This window comes from Anabas testudineus, chromosome 7 (assembly GCF_900324465.2).
Source record: "Anabas testudineus chromosome 7, fAnaTes1.2, whole genome shotgun sequence".
In the NCBI taxonomy this organism is placed as follows: domain Eukaryota; kingdom Metazoa; phylum Chordata; class Actinopteri; order Anabantiformes; family Anabantidae; genus Anabas; species Anabas testudineus.
In genome coordinates, this window is record NC_046616.1 from 15,018,672 (window position 1) to 15,040,499 (window position 21,828).

At 35.3% G+C, this 21,828-nt stretch overlaps 1 pseudogene; it reads left to right on the forward strand.

Moving 5' to 3' along the window:
• The first annotated feature begins 724 nt into the window (after window positions 1–724).
• On the forward strand, window positions 725–21,414 carry LOC113167330 (annotated as a pseudogene).
• The last annotated feature ends 414 nt before the right edge of the window (window positions 21,415–21,828 follow it).

The following is a 21,828-nucleotide window of genomic DNA, read 5'->3' on the forward strand; positions in this document are numbered from 1 at the left end:
CACCTGAAGATTATGTGACACACGAGCAACAATACGGGTAATCATTTGGACCATAAATAAACAATAAAAAAAAAAAAAAAAAAGATGTGTCCACATTGCTTAAAAAGATTCTACCAGGTTTTTAAAGATCACATTAATATTTTACATACATTTCTTTAGAGTTTTAACTTTTTGCTTGGGCTCCAGCATTAATTTGATCTGGGTTGTGATCAAACAGTGGCTGGTTAGTTTAGTGGTAAGATTACTGCCTTCTTAGGTTTAAATTCCAGTTGTGGCCTACATCCAATAGGGGTCCTTATGGAAGACCTACTTACGCTTACCCTGCCTACCCTTGTCAGTCGCTTTGGATAAATGTAAATCAAACATGTTCATAATGTAATTTTCACCAAACAGTCACAGTCACAATCACCATAACCTGCTCATTTCATGCAGATAAACCACTATAAATACCTGAATGTTTGTATTCTAGAGGTGTTGTTTGGTGTTAGGATTTCTAGTAAAGAATTCTTCAGAACTGAGAAGGACATTATGAGTTACTGTCCACAAAGGTTTGTCTGTTTTGTTGATTTGTCTTTTGACATTAGAAAGTACTTTCAGTTTTGTTGGTTTGTTTACCCAAAATGTTTTAAGTCATAATAGACGTAAAATAGAACAGATCAGTATAAGGGCAGTGACCAATCTGTAAGGTGTGTTCAAGGTATATAAGACAGGTAACCTTGGTTTGTTTTGTGGATTTATTTTATCATTATCTGTATTTAGCAACGTGATAGAACATTACAGTGATTGCTTGACTGGAGTTATTATTATTATTAATAATAACAACAGTAATAATTTATCATTATCAGATCTACATTGAAGGCATCAGTTTGAGGCAAATATTTGTTATACCTTGAAAAAAACAGAGATGACAGCCTCAGTGGAGCAACAAACAGTGGACAGAGTATGTCAGTTCCTGGAAGAAGAACAAGGACTTAAAAATGTGCTAATTAAGTTTAAAGGTTGGTTTTATTTGGTTTTATTCTGAAATTATAGTTTGTTTTTACTTCATGTCTGCCTTGAGTAGCAGTACAGTCAATTCAATATCAATTTGGACGATGACAAAATTTTCCTCATCAGGGCTTTGTATTCCACCAGAATGGATTTGAAATGTAATTAAGATGTGTTTAAAGTTAATGCTGTCAGTTACACAAAAACGTCACCAAAGCCTCCAGTTTCAGGGGCTCAAAAATATTTGGACAATCAGATGCACAGCTGTTGTGTTTTATCTACTTCAGTGGTAGAGGGAACAACACAGAGCTTATGTTAATATATAACCAGAGAAAATACAGAGAGTTTATCACAGTCAACAACTGTGCTGCTTTAAGTTTCTCTGTTCTTGCTGCATTTGTTGTCATTATAGCTAAAATCATGACAATTATAATAATCAATAAAACCAATATTGTCATAATAAATAGATATAATGTTTTACAGGACTGCTATTAACTGTTTCCTCTTTTACCCAGAACATTACATCACTGATGACAAACTGCAAAGTCTCACAGCTGATGATCTAAAGAACATGGGCATAGAGTAAGTGTTTGCCTATGTTGAACCACATTGTAATCTTCAATTATATTTTCTATGGTGCTCTTTTAATTGTAATTATTATTATTATTATTATTATTATTATTATTATTATTATTATTATTATTATTATTATTATTGTCTAGAAATCGTAAGGACCATCTAAAAATCCTAAATACTATCAAGATGGTGTTGCAGATCAAAGACCCATCCAAGGTACAGAAGCTGTCAGTATAAATGAAATGGAAGTGAGTTTACTGATGTTCTGCTTAGTAATAATTGGATTTGTCTAATATATTTTTCTATTGTCTTTTGCCAGGTGTTTAATGATTCTGTCCATGGACACATGGAGTTTCACCCTCTACTTGTCAAAATCATCAAAATCAATTCCAGAGATTACGATACATCAAGCAGCTTGGTGGAGCTTATTTTGTTTACCCTGGAGCATCTCACAACCGCTTTGAACACTCTCTTGGGTATGTCCACATAGTGTTTCCTCCAAATACCTTAGCAGAGGTACATTAAGAGTTGCTATTTTTCAGTGTTTTAGCAGGGTATGTGTGATAACTGTTGAATGATTGGTGTGTGAGTGTCTACAGTATGTGTGTATTACATTATATAATAACATTTTATTCTAATACCATCAATGTGGGGACATTTAGTGCTCATAACTCAATAGTGTGTGTGTGTGTGTGTGTGTGTGTGTGTGTGTGTGTGTGTGTGTGTGTGTGTGTGTGTGTGTGTGTGTGTGTGTGTGTATGTGTGTGTGGTGTTACAGGGTAGGATACTTGGCAGGAGAGCTTGCCCAAGCTCTGAAAACAAAACATGACAATGAAGGAGAAAATCTCATTGATGAAAAAGACATCCTTTGTGTGCAGATTGCAGGTCTTTGCCATGATCTGGGTGAGTGCAACATTTTTACCATTAAGTTGTTAAAAGTCCCTTAAAAGTGAATCTGAAAAGTGATTTATCGACAAATTGTGAAAGAAAAGCCAGGTGAGCTAAAGGCCAGAAGTGCAGCAGGCATGAAAAAACGCTTAACCACAACAAATGCAGGAAAAAAATATATGTATATTGACAGGTTAAAACAAGTTTTATTTTAAGAAGCTTGGCTGAGTTGAGGGAGATCTGGAAACTGGTGTAGTATGATGTGTCTGAGCTGGTGGGTCCAGGTTCTGGGAGAGAGAGAGTGTTTACAACATGTGGGTCTGAAAGTGGATCCAAATTAGAACGACTCACTGTGTGATTCAGGAAGCTGGAGGGGACAAGATGGCAGAGACAGAGCAAGAGGAGCTGAGTAATGAACTCCAGAGTTTCTGAAGTGTATTAACAGTGTGCTTATAATACTAGCTTGTTTAACAATCTAGTATTTTACAGTTGATTAATTTTTTTATTTTTCCACATCTAGGACATGGACCCTATTCCCACATGTTTGAAAGTGTGTGTCCAAAAAAGAAGGTAAAGTGCAATTCTACTGATGTCTGTTCGTCAAACTGTAATAACTTAGCAGAAAAAAAACCACAATTATAAAGGACAGCGAGATAAGTTATTGGCAAAAAAAGGCCAATGTTATTTGTTTCTTCTTGTTTATTTGCAAGTAAGAATCAAAATGGGTAAGTAAAAATAAAGAACATGAATGGACTTTAGTTCATGATTTATTAATACTGAAACATAGATTTTCAAATATTACGTTAAGAAGCATTCTGCTCGTTTAAAATCTCTACCTGTCAATTAATGTAGATAACTCTTACATATTACCTACAAAATAAGTTTGAACTCTTCCACTCATTTATTCACTGACAATAGCTTTGTTATTAACCCTTGTATACTTGTGTCTTTGAATTGTGAGAGTTGCAGTGTTTAGTGCAGTAGAAGACACTGTGGTATTAGTAGAGGGTGTGATTTATTGTGTGTCCTGACACATCCCACACTGACTGCTTCTGCTACTGTATGACTATATTAGACAAATAATATAGTTACAGCCTGAAGGATCTATCAAAACCATTATTAACTTGCATTGGGTGGTAGATGGAAATTCTTATAGAGGTAATAGGTGATGAAGCCCAAAACAATATTGTTAGATTTGAATAAGTTTGGATTGAGAGAATAGTGTAGAGGATGCAGAGTTTATTCGTGGAGGTGGTCATCCTTTGAAATAATTGAAATATCTTAAGAGTAGAAACAAAGTCAATGTTCCATACAGAAATACAATTTCTTATGTAGAAGACAGTAGTATGGCTTGTGAAAAAAATAGGGAATTCGCTGAATTTGCTAAGCAAAATTCACCCTGTAATTATGAGTTGTGTCTGAATATCCAGTAGGGGGAATTCCTAAAGATGTCATAGAGTGAAGTCCATGTGGGTCATCCTTCTTGATTTTCTCCCTTTTCAGGGTGTAACACACGCATGTGTTTGTGTGTGTATGTGTGTAAGGCACTTTGGATAACTTTGGCACTTTCGAACTTACAGCCGGCACTACACCAAAACTACTAAATCCACATTAAGACAGTGTCTGCTCCCTGTAAATGATATAAATCAAAAACCAACACAAGAGGAGTGAATCATATAAACTAACTATAAAGTACACCACTCATCTTTTAGAACTAATCAAAAGAAAACAATCAAATGTAGACTTTTGTTAAATTATTTGATAAGTGATTATCAAATAGACTTATTTTGTCTTACTGAAATCTGGCTGCAGCAGGAAGAATATGACAGTCTCAATGAGTCAACCCCGCCATGTGCAACAGCTCTAGTTTCATTTGTCAGACCTCACTTGTTCTAAGACTACTTTTTTCCCATAGATCATGATGAGTTAATTTCAATAATTCTTTCATCTAAACCATTGACATGTCTCTTAGACCCCATCCCGACTAGACTGCTCAAAGATCAGCATGTCCATACTGGATGAGGTCAATCTATCTTTACTAACAGGCCACGTACCACAGGCTTTTAAGACAGCTGTAGTCGAACCTCTACTCAAAAAAGCCTACTCTTTAATTGATTTTAGCCAATTATAGACCAATCTGCTTTTTACCTCTAAAATCCTTATAAACATAAGTTCCAAGCAATTATGTGACCACCTGCACAGGTTTCATCGTAGTACAAAAACTGCACTAGTGAAAGTCACTACCGAGCTTCTCTTATCATCAGACAACAGAATTTTCTCTATACTTTTCTTGTTAGAACATAGTGCTGCATTCAACACCATATATCACAATATTTTATTATACACATTATTAGGATCATTAGGATTAAAGGAACAGGAATAGATTGGTTTAAATCTTATCTATCATATAGATTCCATTGATTGACACATTGATGTCTTCCATGCACACAAAAGTTAGTTCTGGAGTTTCACTTTGATTCTTTTCATTCTACATGTGACACCAGCATTATTAAGAAAAACTCTATAAACTCTCTATAGATTTCCATTGCTATGCTGATGACACCCAGCTATATTTACAATATCTATGAAACCAGAAGAAACAAATCAAATAGTCAAACTTCAAGCATACTTAAAAGATATAAATGCCTAGATATCCTCTTTTTTCTATTTTCTACTCCTCAAATTAGACAAGACAGCGGTTATTTTGTTGTTTTGCTAGAACTGCCTTCTTCCACCTGAGGAATATTATCAAAATTAGGAGCAAAGTGTCTCAAAGTGATGCTGAAAAATTCTCAGTTCATGTTCAGGAGGCAGACACCCTCTCTACATTTAAGATTAGACTTAAAACTTTTCTTTTATATAAAGCTTATAGTTAGAGGTGGTGCAGACCTCGGAGCTGTATACTACAGTATATTTCTAGGCACAGGCAAGGCTCAAACTATACCACTCTTTCTTTCTTTGTTGGAGGATACGTTCTTGACCAGTGTGCTGCAGTCATCTGTATTTACATTTATTGTAATGAATTACATTCATTTTGGGATCATAAATTCAGTATCCTAAATTGTTCATTCTTTGGCCTTTATGTTACTAAGACATGTCTGTTTCATTGTAATACTGCATCTTTTATTATTTTTGCTTTGTCTATGTAGCTTGTCTTTCGATATATTAATGAGTTGGTTTCTTGCAGCACGAGCAAATCTCTATTGAAATGTTTGACTACCTGGTGGAAGAAAATGGCCTGAAGCCACTATTGCAGCTGTATGGCCTGTCTGATCATGATTTAAGCTTCATCAAGGAGATGATCGACCCTAAACCCAGAGACAAAGATGGAAACGTCAGTTGTGTTTTAGTAACTTTTAAATTCAGTCTTTATCATTATTGCTTACAGCTCATGTTAAACGCCACAACTGTGCTGTTATCTCACCAGTGGCCCCATAAAGGTCGAGGAGAGGACAAGTCCTTCCTCTACGAAATCGTGTCCAACAAAACAAATGGCATTGATGTGGACAAGTTTGACTACTTTGCCAGGTAGAATTTGTTGCTGCTGTAGAATCGTTCACTTTTTGATGTAGACTGAAGACTTGTCTTGTATTATTCCCTCTGAGTAATTTCAATAGTCTCCAAATCATTGTACAGTATGCAGACCAGGATACTTTGACCAGTTGAACATCATTAAAGGTTTTTTCTTCACTCTGTCTTATTTCAGGGACTGTCATCACCTGGGCATGCAGAACAACTTTGACTATCGCCGTTTCCTAAAGTTTGCCAGAGTGTGTGAGGCTGAGGACGGCAAGAAACACATCTGCACTAGAGACAAGGTGCTGGCAATGTTGTCTGTTTTTTTTTTTTTTTTTTTTATCAGTTCTTTAACAGCATCTATTTATAATATTTAATTAGCTTTGTCTAAACTGTATTCAATACTCTCAACAGGAGGTGTACAACATGTACGATTTTTTCCACACAAGGTACTGTCTGCACAGACGTGCCTGCCAGCACAGAGTGAAAACTGTAATAGAGATCATGTGAGTACCTATCCTTCCTATGCTGATGCTCCACTGTGGTACTGGTATACAGTGTTGGGACTGAGAATATGTTGACACTCAGACTCAACTGCCAGTTTATTCTGAATGACAATGATGAGACAGATATTTCTGTGTGTGTATGTGTGTGTGTGTGTGTAATTTCCTCAAATTTATTTTCTCAGTATCTGTAACAAATGACAATTATATTTATATTGTAATTAAATAACATAACATACATGTTACATATAACTACTTACAACGCAACGCTGATAATATATAGTGTGTGTATTGTGTTTCTTCAGGATAAAAGATGCCCTCTCAAAAGTAAAAGACATCAAGATTGAAGGATTTGAGAAGACGCTCTTGGAATCCATAGATGACATGGCAGCCTACACAAAACTAACTGGTCTGTAGATGTCTGTAGTTAGTTTGTTTAAAGAACATTAAGGCAATGAACTGCTGCTACTTTTGCTAAATTAGTTATTTTTGTTTACATCAATAGAAATAAATAGCAGCACTTTGGGTTGTGTCACCAGCCTCATAAAATTCTATTTCTTCCAGCAGTTGTCACAAAGTTTCTCCCGCATCACTATGTGAAATGTAGAGAAAAGTCAAAGATAGACATTATCTCTCCACTGCCTCATCAAACAAGTCTCTATAATGCTAAATTATTATCCATGTTAATATAGTCCAGACAATTGTGCATCAGTCAGACTGGGCACCATCTACAAACAACAATGCAACATAAATGTGTTACAGTAAAACAGTTGTGAGTGTTTCTGACCACTGTATGAAGTCAATGACATTTTTTGACATTAGCTACATCGGCATTAAGTCTTAAAAAGGTATTTTAGGCTTTAGACCCAAGTATAGCTTTAACAACGGAAACTGTAAGCATGTGTTTATAGTTGTTGTCATTTACTCAGTTGAACTAGTTTCACAAATAAACATATTATCTAGTTTGTCAGTGGGGTATAGCCTACATCTGAACCAAGATCTGCTCTGTTTTTCTTGTAGATAGTTTGCTTCAAGTCATACTCTTCTCTACTGACGATAATCTGAAGGAGGCGAAGGAGATTCTAGAGAGGATCTGCTCTCGAGACCTCTATGTGTGGCTGGGTGAAACCCTGGTGGTTGAATCCAAGGTATGCATGAACATCTTTGTGTGCCAGTTCAGTATTACAAATCTGCTTGTCATGTCATTAGCTGATTGTTGCTATTAGATACTTGAGAACAGACATGACTGAAGCTTGTCATCAGTATGTTGCTGTAAATAAATATAAAAAAAAATTGACAAGTCTGGACTCCGAAGGGTTAAAAGGATTGTTTACTTATCTGAATCTCAACTATTTTTGCTTGGAAAGTGGGCTTTACATCTCTGTCCTGATTTTGACAGGGTTTTTTAAAAGAGACAGTTTTAGTGACAAAGACTATAACAGAGATATGTGGACCTCAGTTTTTGTTCAGACCTCCCCTTGTGTGTTTCAAAACTATGTAAAACCCTTAAGGCATTCTCAAATTATAATAAATAAAACTTACAGATCAAACTAAAATTGTAGACATTCTGATTGGTTAGAAAGGAGAGTCTCAAAAAATAGTCACGTTAAAGTGAAAGCAGATTTCTACAAAGTAATCAAAATGATTTAAAACTACAAGACAGAAAATTATTGCCCAGGTGAAACTGATCTCCCAGAAGAAGACTGAATGGAAAATAAGACTGGCTGAACTCCTGAGTGACCCTCGGGGTCAAAGGCTGACACCAGATGACTTTGAAATAGAGGTAGGTGCTTACCTAGTTAATTTACTCCTTACTAATTTGTAATCTCACGGTTTTCATCATTGACATGGAAAAATGCATTTATTTACTAAAAACAAACTTCTCTCTTTTATTTGTCTTTTTAGGATGTTATTATAAACTATGGGATGAAAGAAAAGGACCCTATTGAAACAATGTATTTCTACAATAAGACCAACCTTAAAGAGGCAGTCCCACTCCCCAAAGAACAGGTATGAAATAAAGCATTGACAACCAAACATTTTTAAGTGTATATCTTCATGAAACATTCCCTGTTATGTCATTGTTATCGAGGCAGGCATCATACAGATGTCTTTTGAGTTTTCCTTTTCTTGTTCTCTCTCTTTCTTTTTACATCAGACAGTGTGAAAACTATAACAAAATAATGGGATATAAAGATTTGGATTTATACATATGTCACTGTCATTTTCATCACATAATGAAGGCCCTCAGAGACAGGTCAGGTCATGTGACCCATATGTCAAAATTAAAGCTTTCACATACTTTTAACCTAACATTGCGTGAAGTGAGGCATTAGGGCACTATTTATATTTTGTTTTAATTTAGTTAACAACATGATAACTTAGTAATCATGGATTTTCAATAGAGATGTAATAAAAGGATGACAATGAAATAACAAATAACATCTTAATGAAATATGTCTCTGAGACACTTACACATTATTATACTGCTGCTGTCATTCTGTCAGGTGTCCCACCTTCTCCCAGACACTTTTTCTGAGACTTTCATCAGGGTTTGCTGTAGGAAGAGTCTTCAGCCTGCTGAAAAGACACAATTAATGAACTGGTGCAAAGAAAATATCTTTGAACCACTACAGGTAATATTTAAATCTAGTAGAAATATAGGTACTCTGTGAACACAGAGGTCAGAGTTAAGCATTTATTCACTTATTTAATTAACAAACAAACTGAAAAATCTATGACATATCACCCTACAGTGCTGCTTTATATATAACTCACTGTATATCTGAGTAAACATGCAGCAACACTTATATTATTACTAATGTATTTATCTATGTGGTCTTTATTTACATTCAGAATGAAGACAAAGAAACACCAGGACGCGACCCAAACATCTGAACTGAAGATGTAGATAATACAGATCATATTTGACAACTCATCATTAAAATTTAAAATGATTTAATTTTTTGCAGGATAAAAACATTAACAAGCACAGCAAATTAGAAGACTGGTCTAAACTACTTGTCCTCCAAAAAGAGTAAGAATGAAAGTGAATTGTCTACATGTTTTTGTTTTAAACTCATCATTTTAATCATCTTTATTTAAGACTTGTTTCTCTATCTAGTCTAAATTGTATCATTGTTATATCGTGTGTACCACAAACATCTCATTATATCATATTGTTGTGAACAATCAACCAGACTCTCTTAACGTAGCAGTGTCAGCAGAGGAAAAATATTAGAAATTGTTAACAGTACATCAGTAAGTAATCTGTCATTAGATCAATGTACTGTCAAAGAAAGAGAGAGAAGTAATAAATACTTCAATTAAACAAATCTTTGTATAATACTAAATGATTTACTTAATATAGAAAAAATCAAAATACTGGTTAAAGGGTAAAGGCCACAAATTGTTTTAATTCATTTGAATGTGTCACTAAGAACTAATATGTTGGTGTTGGTGTGAAATTAGATTTTCAGAAATTAGCCATAAAACAAGATGTTGTGTTGATTTATACAGCATAAATTTAGAGCTTTCAAAAAACAGAAATTTAATTTGCAGATTAAGTACAGTTGTGTATTAGTGTATTGTAATCAGACTACTCAACATGAATTTATCTTAATAACACACATACTCCTGGCGACACCTATCTTTAAATAGCAAAGTAACTAAGAAATAAAAATAATTAGTAACAAATGTTGATTAAATATTTATTCATATTAAACATACCACTATGTTGCTTTTTCTCTCTGCAGACTGTTTGACACTCTGTATGACTGTTAGCCGTTCTGTGCAAAGAAATAAAACTCATAAAGACAGTTTGGTTCTTGGGTTTTTATTTCACCTCAGTTAATCCCAAACTGTCATTTTTCCTTAACAAAACTTTACTTAAATCAGTTATAAATGTCTCAGTCTTTATCTTGATTATGATTGAACCTTTGCTACATCTCAGTGTATGTGTAGTATTATGTGTAATGCATATGGTTGGACAATGATTATGTACCATGAGATGATAATCTCATTCTAATTTAATGCTAATGGATAATGCTTAATGATTATAAAGAACATGGTTAATAATTAGAAAAAATGACAAATCCATGTGATCAGATTTCTTAGTTCTTGCTATAATCATGTACAGATTATTGTCAGGGGTTATTGGACACAAGCCCAGAAGCCCAAGAGATCTGTGGGTCTCTGCAGCACGTTGCCAGTGCTCCCATCAGACCTCATCTGGTGTCGTCACCCCCCTCTTCCTCCTTAGGTAGATGTAGGTGTTACCATTGAACCAGTATCTAACAAACACTCAAGCTGTACACGTCCCTATGGACATGATCCCACCAGGCTGCTGCCGTGCTGTCAACAAGTTTATTTCAACCTAAACCCTTCCCTTCTGTTGTGGCTCTGTAGTGCAGAAGAGATTAGTTTTCTACCTGCTGAACCTATGACCTGGCTGCTGACAGCGCCTGCATGTTTGGGGTTTTAATCTGTGATCTTAAAGTAGTAGTAGCACCAACAGTTGGAGAAGACGTTCACATCCTTAGACCTCATGGTCAGTCGGGGCAGATGCCTCTAAATCAAAACACAAAACTCTTTGTGAGTTTTGTTTTGTGGTCTCACAGGTGCGTCCAGTTTTCAGGGAGTGGCAGAGACGCTGAGGTAGATACAAGGAGCTCAGACGCTGCATGAAACGGTTGGTTAAGCTGGAAGTGGTTTTCACAATTTAAGGGAATCCTTGCAATAGCCTACAGGCCTTGTATTGCATTGAGGCTCTGTAACATTTTATATATATATTTAGGAAGGAAGTGTTTATAGAGTGTTTAATAAAGTTTGCATTTTGTATATTGTGTACACTTGCACTTGCAATTGAGTCTTGAACTAATTTACCAGAACCTGCAGAGGCAGGCACAAGTCAATCAAATGGGCCACTTTCATCAAATACTAGTGCAGAGCAATTTCACATGGCGGCTCATGTAAATATTTGGGAAGACCAAGTGAAATAAACTTTAAACTTTATCTTACAACAGGTTCTGCTTCATTTGCAACAAGAGGTGGCAGAACATTAAAAACAAATTATATTAGAAAAGGCCATTTCTGAAGAAATTACGTGCTTCAGAGCATAACAGAAGGCATCCATTGTTTTAACTTTTATTACTACACTGAGAGAGCTGGTTTAGATGCAAATTAAAGCTAAAAGGTGTGGTGTGTGTTGAAAGCTCAAACTATGCTGAGGTAGATACAAGGAGCTTCATGGAATGATGTGGTTAATCTAGAAGTCTAGCTTTGTGTGTCGTGTTGTGGACTGCTTTTCACAATTTAAGGGAAACCTTTTAACATCTGGCAGGTATTGACTCAGACTCACTGTAATATTTCATATAAAATGTTTGTAGAATATTTAATAAGACTTTTGTGTTTTTTGAAAGGCAGTGTTTTCCTGCATTGAGGTAAACACTCAAGCTGTACACATCCCTATGGCCATGATCCCACCAGGCCGCTGCCATGCCATCAACCAATTTATTTCAAACTAAACCCTTCCCTTCTGTTGTGGCTCTTCAGTGCAAAGGTGTGTTCAAAGTATAAAAAACAGGTAGTAACCCAAGTTTGTTTTTTCGTCTTCTGCAATTAGCAATGTGATACAACATTACATTGTGAGACTAGAATTATTAAATAAGTAATAGTAACTAATAATTATCAGATCTAAGTTGAAGGCATCTCTTGGAGACAAATATCATCTCTTATAGCTTGAAAAGACCAGAGATGACAGCGTCAGTGGAGCAACACACAGTGGACAGAGTCTGTCAGTACCTGGAAGAAGAACTAGGACTTGAACATTTGCAAGTTAAATTGAAAGGTTGGTTTTATTCAGACATTATAGTTTGTTTTTACCTCATGTCTGCTTTGAGTATCAGTGCAGTCAATTCAATATAAATTTGGACAATGACACAATTTTCACCATCATGACTTTGTATTTTACAAAAAGATGAAATTAAGATGTGTTTAAAGTTAATGCTGTCAGCTACACTTTGATGTACGCTTTGTTAAAATTTATGATGATTTTAGTCACCAAAGCCCCCAGTTTCAGGGGCTCAAAAATATTTGGACAATCAGATGCACAGCTGTTGTGTTTTTTCATCTACCTCAGTATTAGAGGGAACAACACAGAGCTTATGTGAATACATAACCAGAGTAAATACAGAGAGTTTATCACAGTCAACTGTGCTGCTTTAACTTTCCCTATTCTTGCTAGATTTGTTGTCATTATAGCTAATATCATCACAATCTTAATACTAAATAAAACTAATAATGTCATAATAAATAGATATAATGTATTACAGGACTGCTATTAACTGTTTCCTCTTTCACCCAGAACATTACATCACTGATGAAAAACTGCTAAGTCTCACAGCTGATGATCTAAAGAACTTGGGCATAGAGTAAGTGTTTCCCTATTTTAAACCACATTGCAATTTTCAATTATAATATTTTCTATGGTGCTCTTCTAATTGCATTTTGTTTCTGTCTAGAAATCATAAGGACCATCTAAAAATCCTAAATACCATCAAGATGGTGTTGCAGATCAAAGACTCATCCAAGGTACAGAAGCTGTCAGTATAAATGAAATGGAAGTGAGTTTACTGATGTTCTGCTTAGTAATGATCAGATTGGATGTGTCTAATATATTTTTCTATTGTCTTTTGCCAGGTGTTTAATGATTCTGTCCATGGACACATAGCGTTACACCCTCTCCTTGTCAAAATCATTGACACGCCTCAATTCCAGAGATTACGATACATCAAGCAGCTTGGCGGAGCTTATTTTGTTTACCCTGGAGCAACTCACAGTCGCTTTGAACACTCTCTTGGGTATGTCCACATAGTGTTTCCTCCAAATACCTTATCAGAGGTACATTAAGAGTTGCTATTTTTCAGTGTTTTAGCAGGATATGTATGATAACTGTTGAATGATTGGTGTGTGAGTGTCTACAGTATGTGTGTATTACAATCTATAATAACATTTTATTCTAATACCATCAATGTGGGGACATTTAGTGCTCATAACTCAATAGTGTGTGTGTGTGTGTGTGTGTGTGTGTGTGTGTGTGTGTGTGTGTGTGTGTGTGTGTGTGTGTGTGTGTGTGTGTGTGTGTGTGTGTGTGGTGTTACAGGGTAGCATACCTGGCAGGAGAGCTTACACAAGCTCTGAAAACAAAACATGACAATGAAGGAGAAAATCTCATTGATGAAAAAGACATCCTTTGTGTGCAGATTGCAGGTCTTTGCCATGATCTGGGTGAGTGCAACATTTTTATCATTAAGTTGTTACAAGTCACTTAAAAGTAAATTTGAAAAATCTAGTACCAGACTCAAAGAGAACACGACTGGTTAAAACAAGCTTTATTTTAAGAAGAGTTGAGGGAGATCTGGAAACTGCTGTAGTACGATGTGTCTGAGCTGATGGGTCCAGGTTCTGGGAGAGACAGAGTGTTTACAACATGTGGGTCTGAAAGTGGATATTCAACTTGCAATGACTCACTGTGTGAGATGACAGAGACAGAGAAAGGGGAGCTGGTTCGATGATTAGGCAGAGTAGATTATGGAAAGGCACAGACAGAAAGTAACAATCATATCACAATTGGGTAGAGCTGAGATCGTGACAAATGCAGCCAACATTTCACAAATGATACTTATTCCATACAAATCCATCACTTACATTTTTATAAGTAAAAAGTAAAAAGTTCACATTAACAGCAAATAATACTGACAGCAAAATAGGAGCATACTATAAAACAATCTTATATGCATGTACCTTTTAAACAAAGGGTATTAGCAATGTGCTCATATTATAAGTTTGTTAAAGAACGTTTATTAAAATATGATGCTTTATAGCTTCACAGTTTATTTATTTATTTATTATAGGACATGGACCCTTTTCCCACATGTTTGAAAGTGTGTTTCCAGAAGAGGAGAAAAAGAAGGTAAAGAGCAATTCTACTATTTCTCTTGTCTGTATGACAAACCGCAATAATTAAGCAGAACAATAACCCACAAATAACCCCAGGTAACTAACTGGCAAAAAGAGCAAATGTTATTTGGTTCTGCTTGCTATTTGCAAGTCAAGTATCCCTGGCCTCGGAGTTGTAAACTGTGGCCCTACCGACCTGCCCTGTTTTTTGTTGGCTGCTATTCTGCTCTCTCCTCCTTCCACTCTCCCAACCAGTCGACACAGATGGCCGCCCACCCTGAGCCTGGTTCTGCTGAATACTGTTAGATTTTGTAAGGTCTTAAATCTTACATTGTAAAGTCCCATTAGAGGACTTTTGTTCTGATTTGGAGGTATTTAAGTTAAATTGAACTTAAATTGAACATTGAATTTCCCATACTTGCCTACAAAGATTTAACAAGTTAAAAAATGTGGAGATTGGTTTGAAGCAAGGCCCGGACTATACCTCTCTCTCTCGGATACTTATGTTCTGGCCCAGTGTGCTGCAGTCATCTGTATTTATTTATTTATTATTTTCATTTTGGGATCATTAATTGACCCTAAATCGTTCATTCTTTGGCCTTTATGTTACTAAGACATGTCTGTTTCATTGTGATACTGCATCTTTATTATTTTCAAGCTGTGATCATGTAGATTCTGTTTTCATAAATTAATGAGTTGGTGTCTTGCAGCACGAGCAAATCTCTATTGAAATGTTTGACTACCTGGTGGAAGAAAATGGCCTGAAGCCACTGATGCAGCTGTATGGGCTGTCTGATCCTGATTTAATCTTCATCAAGGAGTTGATCGACCCTAAACCCAGAGACAAACATGGAAACGTCAGTTCTGTTTTTGTTACTTTGACATTATTATTATTGTTTGCAGCTCATGTTAAATGCCATAACTGTGCTGTCATCTCCACAGTGGCCCCATGAAGGTCGAGGAGAGGACAAGTCCTTCCTCTATGAAATTGTGGCAAACAAAACAAATGGCGTTGATGTGGACAAGTTTGACTACTTTGCCAGGTAGAATTTGTTGCTGCTGTAGAATCATTCACTTTTAGGTGTAGACTGAAGACTTGTCTTGTATTATTTCCTCTGAATAATTGCAATAGCTTCCAAATCATTGTACAGTATGCAGACCAGGATACTTTGTCCAGTTGAACATCATTAAAGGTTTTTTCTTCAATCTGTCTTATTTCAGGGACTGTCACCACCTGGGCATGCAGAACAACTTTGACTATCGCCGTTTCCTAAAGTTTGCCAGAGTGTGTGAGGCTGAGGACGGCAAGAAACACATCTGCACTAGAGACAAGGTGCTGGCAACGTTGTCTGTTTATTAAACACTTTCTATCTATATAATTATTTGTGACTAAACTGTATTCAATACTCTCAACAGGAGGTGTTCAACATGTACGACTTTTTCTACACAAGGTACTGTCTGCACAGACGTGCCTACCAGCACAGAGTGAAAACTGTAGTAGAGATCATGTGAGTACCTATCCTTCCTATTCTCATACTCTACAATATTTAGCTTGGTCTGATTCCTGGTGTGTCTTTATTGTATTTCTTCATAATTCCCTCTTTTGTGTGGTATGAAGTGCTTTACCTTTAGTACCCTGTTGAATATGTCAGTGAAGATTCTCATTCATCCAGACTCAACTTCCAGATGCCCTGTTGAAATTCTAATATTAATGTAATTTGATTACCTTTCCAAAAACTGTCTAGTTTTTACTGAAAACTAGACAGTGAAAAGCTCTCAGCAGGACCCTGATTACTGTCAAACCATCAAATGGTTTTTAAAATCCCTTCAACATAAACTAAATCAAGAGGAAGGATTATTTTATTGTTGAAGCACACAAACCAAAACAAATCAAAACAATTTGGATCACAAGCAACACACTGACTTTATGTACACCCATGCTTTCTTAAATCCTGATAATAATCCAATAATGCTGAGACCTCTGGTCCAGATCTCCTTTTGAAGTAAACATTTAGCATTGTAGTAAAAAAACAAATGTTATTTACCTAAAGGAGCAGTTGATGTCGACAAGGCAGCAGCTACATACTGTACTGTAGCAGCATGTTAATCACAACTTACATATATCTTCTCAGTATCTGTAACAAATGATAATTACATCTACGTTGTAATTAAATAACCTAACATTGTTTCATGTAACTACGGTACTTAAAACCCAACACTGATAATATATAGTGTGTGTTTATTCAGGATAAAAGATGTCCTCTTAAAAGTAAAAGACATCAGGATTGAAGGATTAGAGAAGACGCTCTTGGAATCCATAGATGATATGGCAGCCTACATAAAACTGACAGGTCTGTAGATATATGTAGTTATCCACTGTTTAAAGAACATTAGGGCAATGGAAACACATCAAACTGCTGTTACAGCATTTTGCTAAATTTGTTATTTTTATATCAGCTAATTAATAGAAATAAAATTGCAGCACTTTGGTTTGTTGTCTCACAGTGTCTGACAGTTTTTACATTTACTCAGTTGAACTAGTTTCACAAATAAACATAGTATCTAGTTTGTCAGTGGGCTATAGCCTACATCTGAATCAAGATCTGCTCTGTTTTCCCTGTAGATTGTTTGCTTCTACTCATACTCCTTTCTACTGACGATAATCTGAAGGAGGCGAAGGAGATTCTGGAGAGGATCTTCTCTCGAGACCTCTATGTGTTCCTAGGTGAGAGCCTGGTTGTTAAATCCAAGGTATGCATCAACATCTTTGTGTGCGAGTTCAGTATTACACATCTGCTTTTCATGTCATTAGTTTGACTGTAGCTATTACAAACATCTAGATGCTAACACTTTCAGTCACTTTCATATGCCAGAAGCTTTCAGATATGAAGGTGTCATCACTACACTGCCGTAACAATCATTGTTAAGGAAGACAACAGCACGTTTTTACATTCACATTTGCATTTAGTCATTTAGCAGACACTTTTATCCAAAGCAACTTACAAGTGAAGAACAAGGCAAGCAAAACAAAATCTAAGTCAAGGAGAAAAACATCAAAGCAAAGTGCTATCAAAAAAGTGTTTCTGTTTCATGAGATGCAAATACAAGAGAACAGAAAAGTATATTTTTTAATTGCAAAGGAAGATGCAGAAGAGTTTTGTTTTCAGCAGTTTTGTAACATTTTTGTTAAGACGCTGGTTTTAAAACATCTATTTCTGACTAATCTTTCAAGATCGCCATGTTAAAATAGCAATAGTAGCTTTCTACCATCCCCTGGCATCTTCTGTTGTGTGTCTGTGTCTGGGTGTCACACAACCCACATATTCCCCTCCCAGAGTCTGTTGCTCTGCTCCTCATATCACACGCACTTTTTTTGGATGTAACCATCATGGTTCATGTCTTTATTTTATTTATGCTTTCCCTTGTTTCATAGTTTCCCCATTTTACTTATTTATTTATTTTCGGGTAAACACTGGGCAATTTTGGGCTGTCCTAGATGAGAGGGCATCAAACGTGACAATATCTTTGGTTGTGCCATAGAAACGGTGGAGCAGTGTGTTTGGTTTAAAGTCGGCTGTTATCTACTATTTTCTTCTATTTTAATTTATGTTGCATATCTTATGTAATCTAGTCTATAACCTAATAATTTAATCAGTTTTGCTCTTTTTTAACATCAAAATAAATTTTATTTATCCTATCTATCCTTTATAAACAACAGACATGTCCGGCAAGAAAACATAACTCCCAGATGAGGGGAACAGATAAGGTGTCTGCTGACATATTTTATTGCCTGTACTAATTTTAGCAGTTAAAAAGCTATATCTGACAGGGTGGGGGGTCCACCTGACATTAGTAATGACTTCTGCATTAATTATTTTAAAAATGATTGTGACAAGTAGAGAAAGTGTAGGCATAAGTAAATTAATGACAATATATCTGTAGAACTAGAAGGCAGGATAAAATACATTTATTTCTAATGATTGACAGCTGATCAAACAGATATATCACTAGGACTAATCTTATCCTGGTAGTTGCCTGCTCTCTATATTAACTTAATTCAGCTTAATTTAACCTTTAAACTGGGATTACTGGAAAATCCTCACAGAATCTCCATGGTACCTTGACTGGGTTTAATTTATATTGCTGTTGTAGAAGCCTGTCACTGCTAAATTTAGACAGTATAACTGGAAAATTGCAGCTTAATCCTTTCTCTTGGTTTAGTGTAATACTTCTCAGGTGAAACTGAGAAGTATGGACATTTTAAGATTAACTTACTTCCAGAAATCTGCTATTAACTTCCCTGACAGTGTGTATTATGGTTTCAACACATGCATGATAGTCCCGAAAACAGTGGAGACGCACTCAAAAAATAATTAGAATTATTGCTGTTGATGATGTTTGTTTTTTTACCATTGTCAGTAACAATGAATTTTAAAGGTGTATATTAATACAAGTGAAAAGTAGTGAAAGAAGTTGATATCATCAGTTATCCACGTCATAGTCTATTCCAATTTTAATATTTTACTATAACATCATGTTCCTGGAAATTAATTCAAAGTATTATTATTGTAAATGATGGTGTGTATATATGTATGCATATTGTATGTCTGTCACACTGACATTAAGCACTGAGCACCCCTAAAGGTCTGACTCTACAAAATTAATGTATTTAAGACGATGTTCACATTTCAAATTAACATTTTTAATTTAAAGAAATATTTCTTGAGAATATTTGTGGGTGGCACATAAAACAGAAACATAATTTTTCAGATCTGATTGTATGTTTTAAAGTGTTTTTTGTGTCCAAAGGGTTGATGCTGTAGATCAAAATGAAAAAGTTATTGTCTGGTAATATAGGTTATGCTTTGCTGAAAATATGGGAGGAAACAGGGGGAAAATTAAATATTGAACAAACTTACAAAATTTACTAATTAACTGAAATTGTAGAAATTCTCTGATTGGAAGAGTGTCTCTCAAAATTTGTCATGTCAGACAACAAGACAGACAGGACAAGAGCAAGAGCAAGACAAGACATACATCCTCCAGGAAAAAGGGAAATGGAAAGAGGAACTGGTTAAAGTCCTGAGTGGCCGTCAGGGCGAAGAGCTGACACCTGAGGACTTTGAAATAGAGGTAGGTACCTACCTAATTAATTTACTTATGAGGACATATGTACTGTGAGTGTGTGTGTGTGTGTGTGTGTGTGTGTGTGTGTGTGTGTGTGTGTGTGTGTGTGTGAGTGAGTGTGTAATAATAATGTTGGAAGATAAGAAGAAAAGAATATATTACAGAACTAAACAGAGGTGAAAATAACATTTGTAACAGCAACAACAGTAACAACAATGTGTTGGGTTGATGACCAATAATAAACAGGTACAAGTAATTTATGAATGAATTCCATGTTGTAGTTAAAAGCAGATATATTATTATTATGTTATGTTATGTGTTCTATAAGAAGATTTGTTCAGTGATTAATATGTGATAGGTTTTTAGATTTCCAGTTTAAAAGAACTAACTTTCTTTGGTGATAGTTAGTTAACAGTGGATTTCTATATTTAACTGGGAGATGGGCAGCTTTGGTGTCATTTCCACAGGCATAGAGATGGAGCTGTTCAGAGATGTGCACTGTGAAGGATGTGTTGGTTAATCTCATTTTAAACATTTTACTTTGTGTAAGGTGGGTTCTGTTTATAGTCTTGTATTAGTTGTAATTTAGTGTTGTTATTCATAGAGAAAATGTTATTGCAAACATCTAGCAGTTAATTTAGTTATTACTGATTTGTAATCTCAGGTGTTCATCATTAAAAAATGCATAATTTACTTGTGACTAAAAGCTTCTCTCGCAAATGTTGTTACTCGTTAAGGAGGTTACTATAAACTATGGGATGAAAGAGAGGAACCCTATTGAAGAAATGTATTTCTACAAGAAGAGTGACAGTGACAGTGACAGTGAGAGTAAGAGGAGTAAGAAGATGAAGAAGAGTAAGAAAATTAAGAAGGCAGTCAAACTTCCCAAAGAACAGGTTTGAACTTAAACAAACAAACATTTTTTAAATGTATATATTCATGCAACATCCTCTGTTAGGTCATTATTCTCTATATGAATCTGTGTTATTAAACTATATTCACTGTTATACTAATTATACTGCTGTCATTCTGTCAGGTGTCCCACCTTCTCCCAGACACTTTTTCTGAGACTGTCATCAGGGTTTACTGTAAGAAGACTCTTCAGCCAGATAAAAAGAAACGATTAGAGAACTGGTGCAAGGAAAATATCTTTAAAACACTACAGGTAATATTTACATCCAGGCTGTTGAATCTAGTAGAAATCTAGGTACTCTATGAGCCCAGAGGTCAGAGTTCAGCATTTATTCATTTATTTAATTAACAAACAAACAAACAGAAAAATCTGACATATCACCCTACAGAGCTGCTTTAAATATAACTCACTGTATGTCTCAGTAAACATGCTGCAACACTTTTATTATTACTAATGTACAGTATTTCTCTATGTCTAAGAATTCAGGACCTCCAGTGAAGACTAGGAAACACCAGAACGTGACATCTGATCTGAAAGATGGGAAAGATACAGATTTGACAGCTAGCGGGTCATAAAGATGATAAAAAATTTTTGCAGGATAAAAACATTAACAAGCACAGCAAATTAGAAGACTGGTCTAAAATACTTGTCCTCCAAAAAGAGTAAAAATGAAAGTGACTTGTCTGCATGTTTTTGTTTTAAATTCGTCATTTTAATCATCTTTATTTAGGACTCGTTTCTCTACCTGCAACTGTACTCTAAACTGTATCACTGTTACCATGTGTGTACCACAAACAATCTCATTTTATCATATAGTTGTGAACAATCATCCAGACTCTCTTAACGTAGCAGTGTCAGCAGAGGAGAACTATTAGAAAATGTTAACAGTACGTCAGTCAGTGACCTTTCATCAGATCAATGCTGTACTGTCAAAGAAAAAGAGAAAAGTAATATATACTTCAATTAAAAGATTTTTTGTGTGGTACTAAATGATTTACTTAATATAGGAAAAATCTAAATTAATGGTTAAGGTCATAAATTCTCTTAATTCATTTGTTTCTGTAAATAAGAACTAATATGTAGGTGTGACTGTTTTATTAATTATAAACAACATTTCTAATTGATTTATACAGTAACGTTTGCTTCACTTAATCTTTGCATAAATGTAGAGCTTTCAAAAGACAGGTGAAGTACAGCTGTGTATTTCTCATGATTATGACAACATTCATTTGTAGTTTAGTGTTTTAAAAACATTGTGTGGAATTTAGTGTCATTGTTAATGGTGTGAATCAAAATGAAAATCTGATGACATATTATTCAAAGTTTAGCCTTTTTTTGACACTGGTGTCATTGTTTATT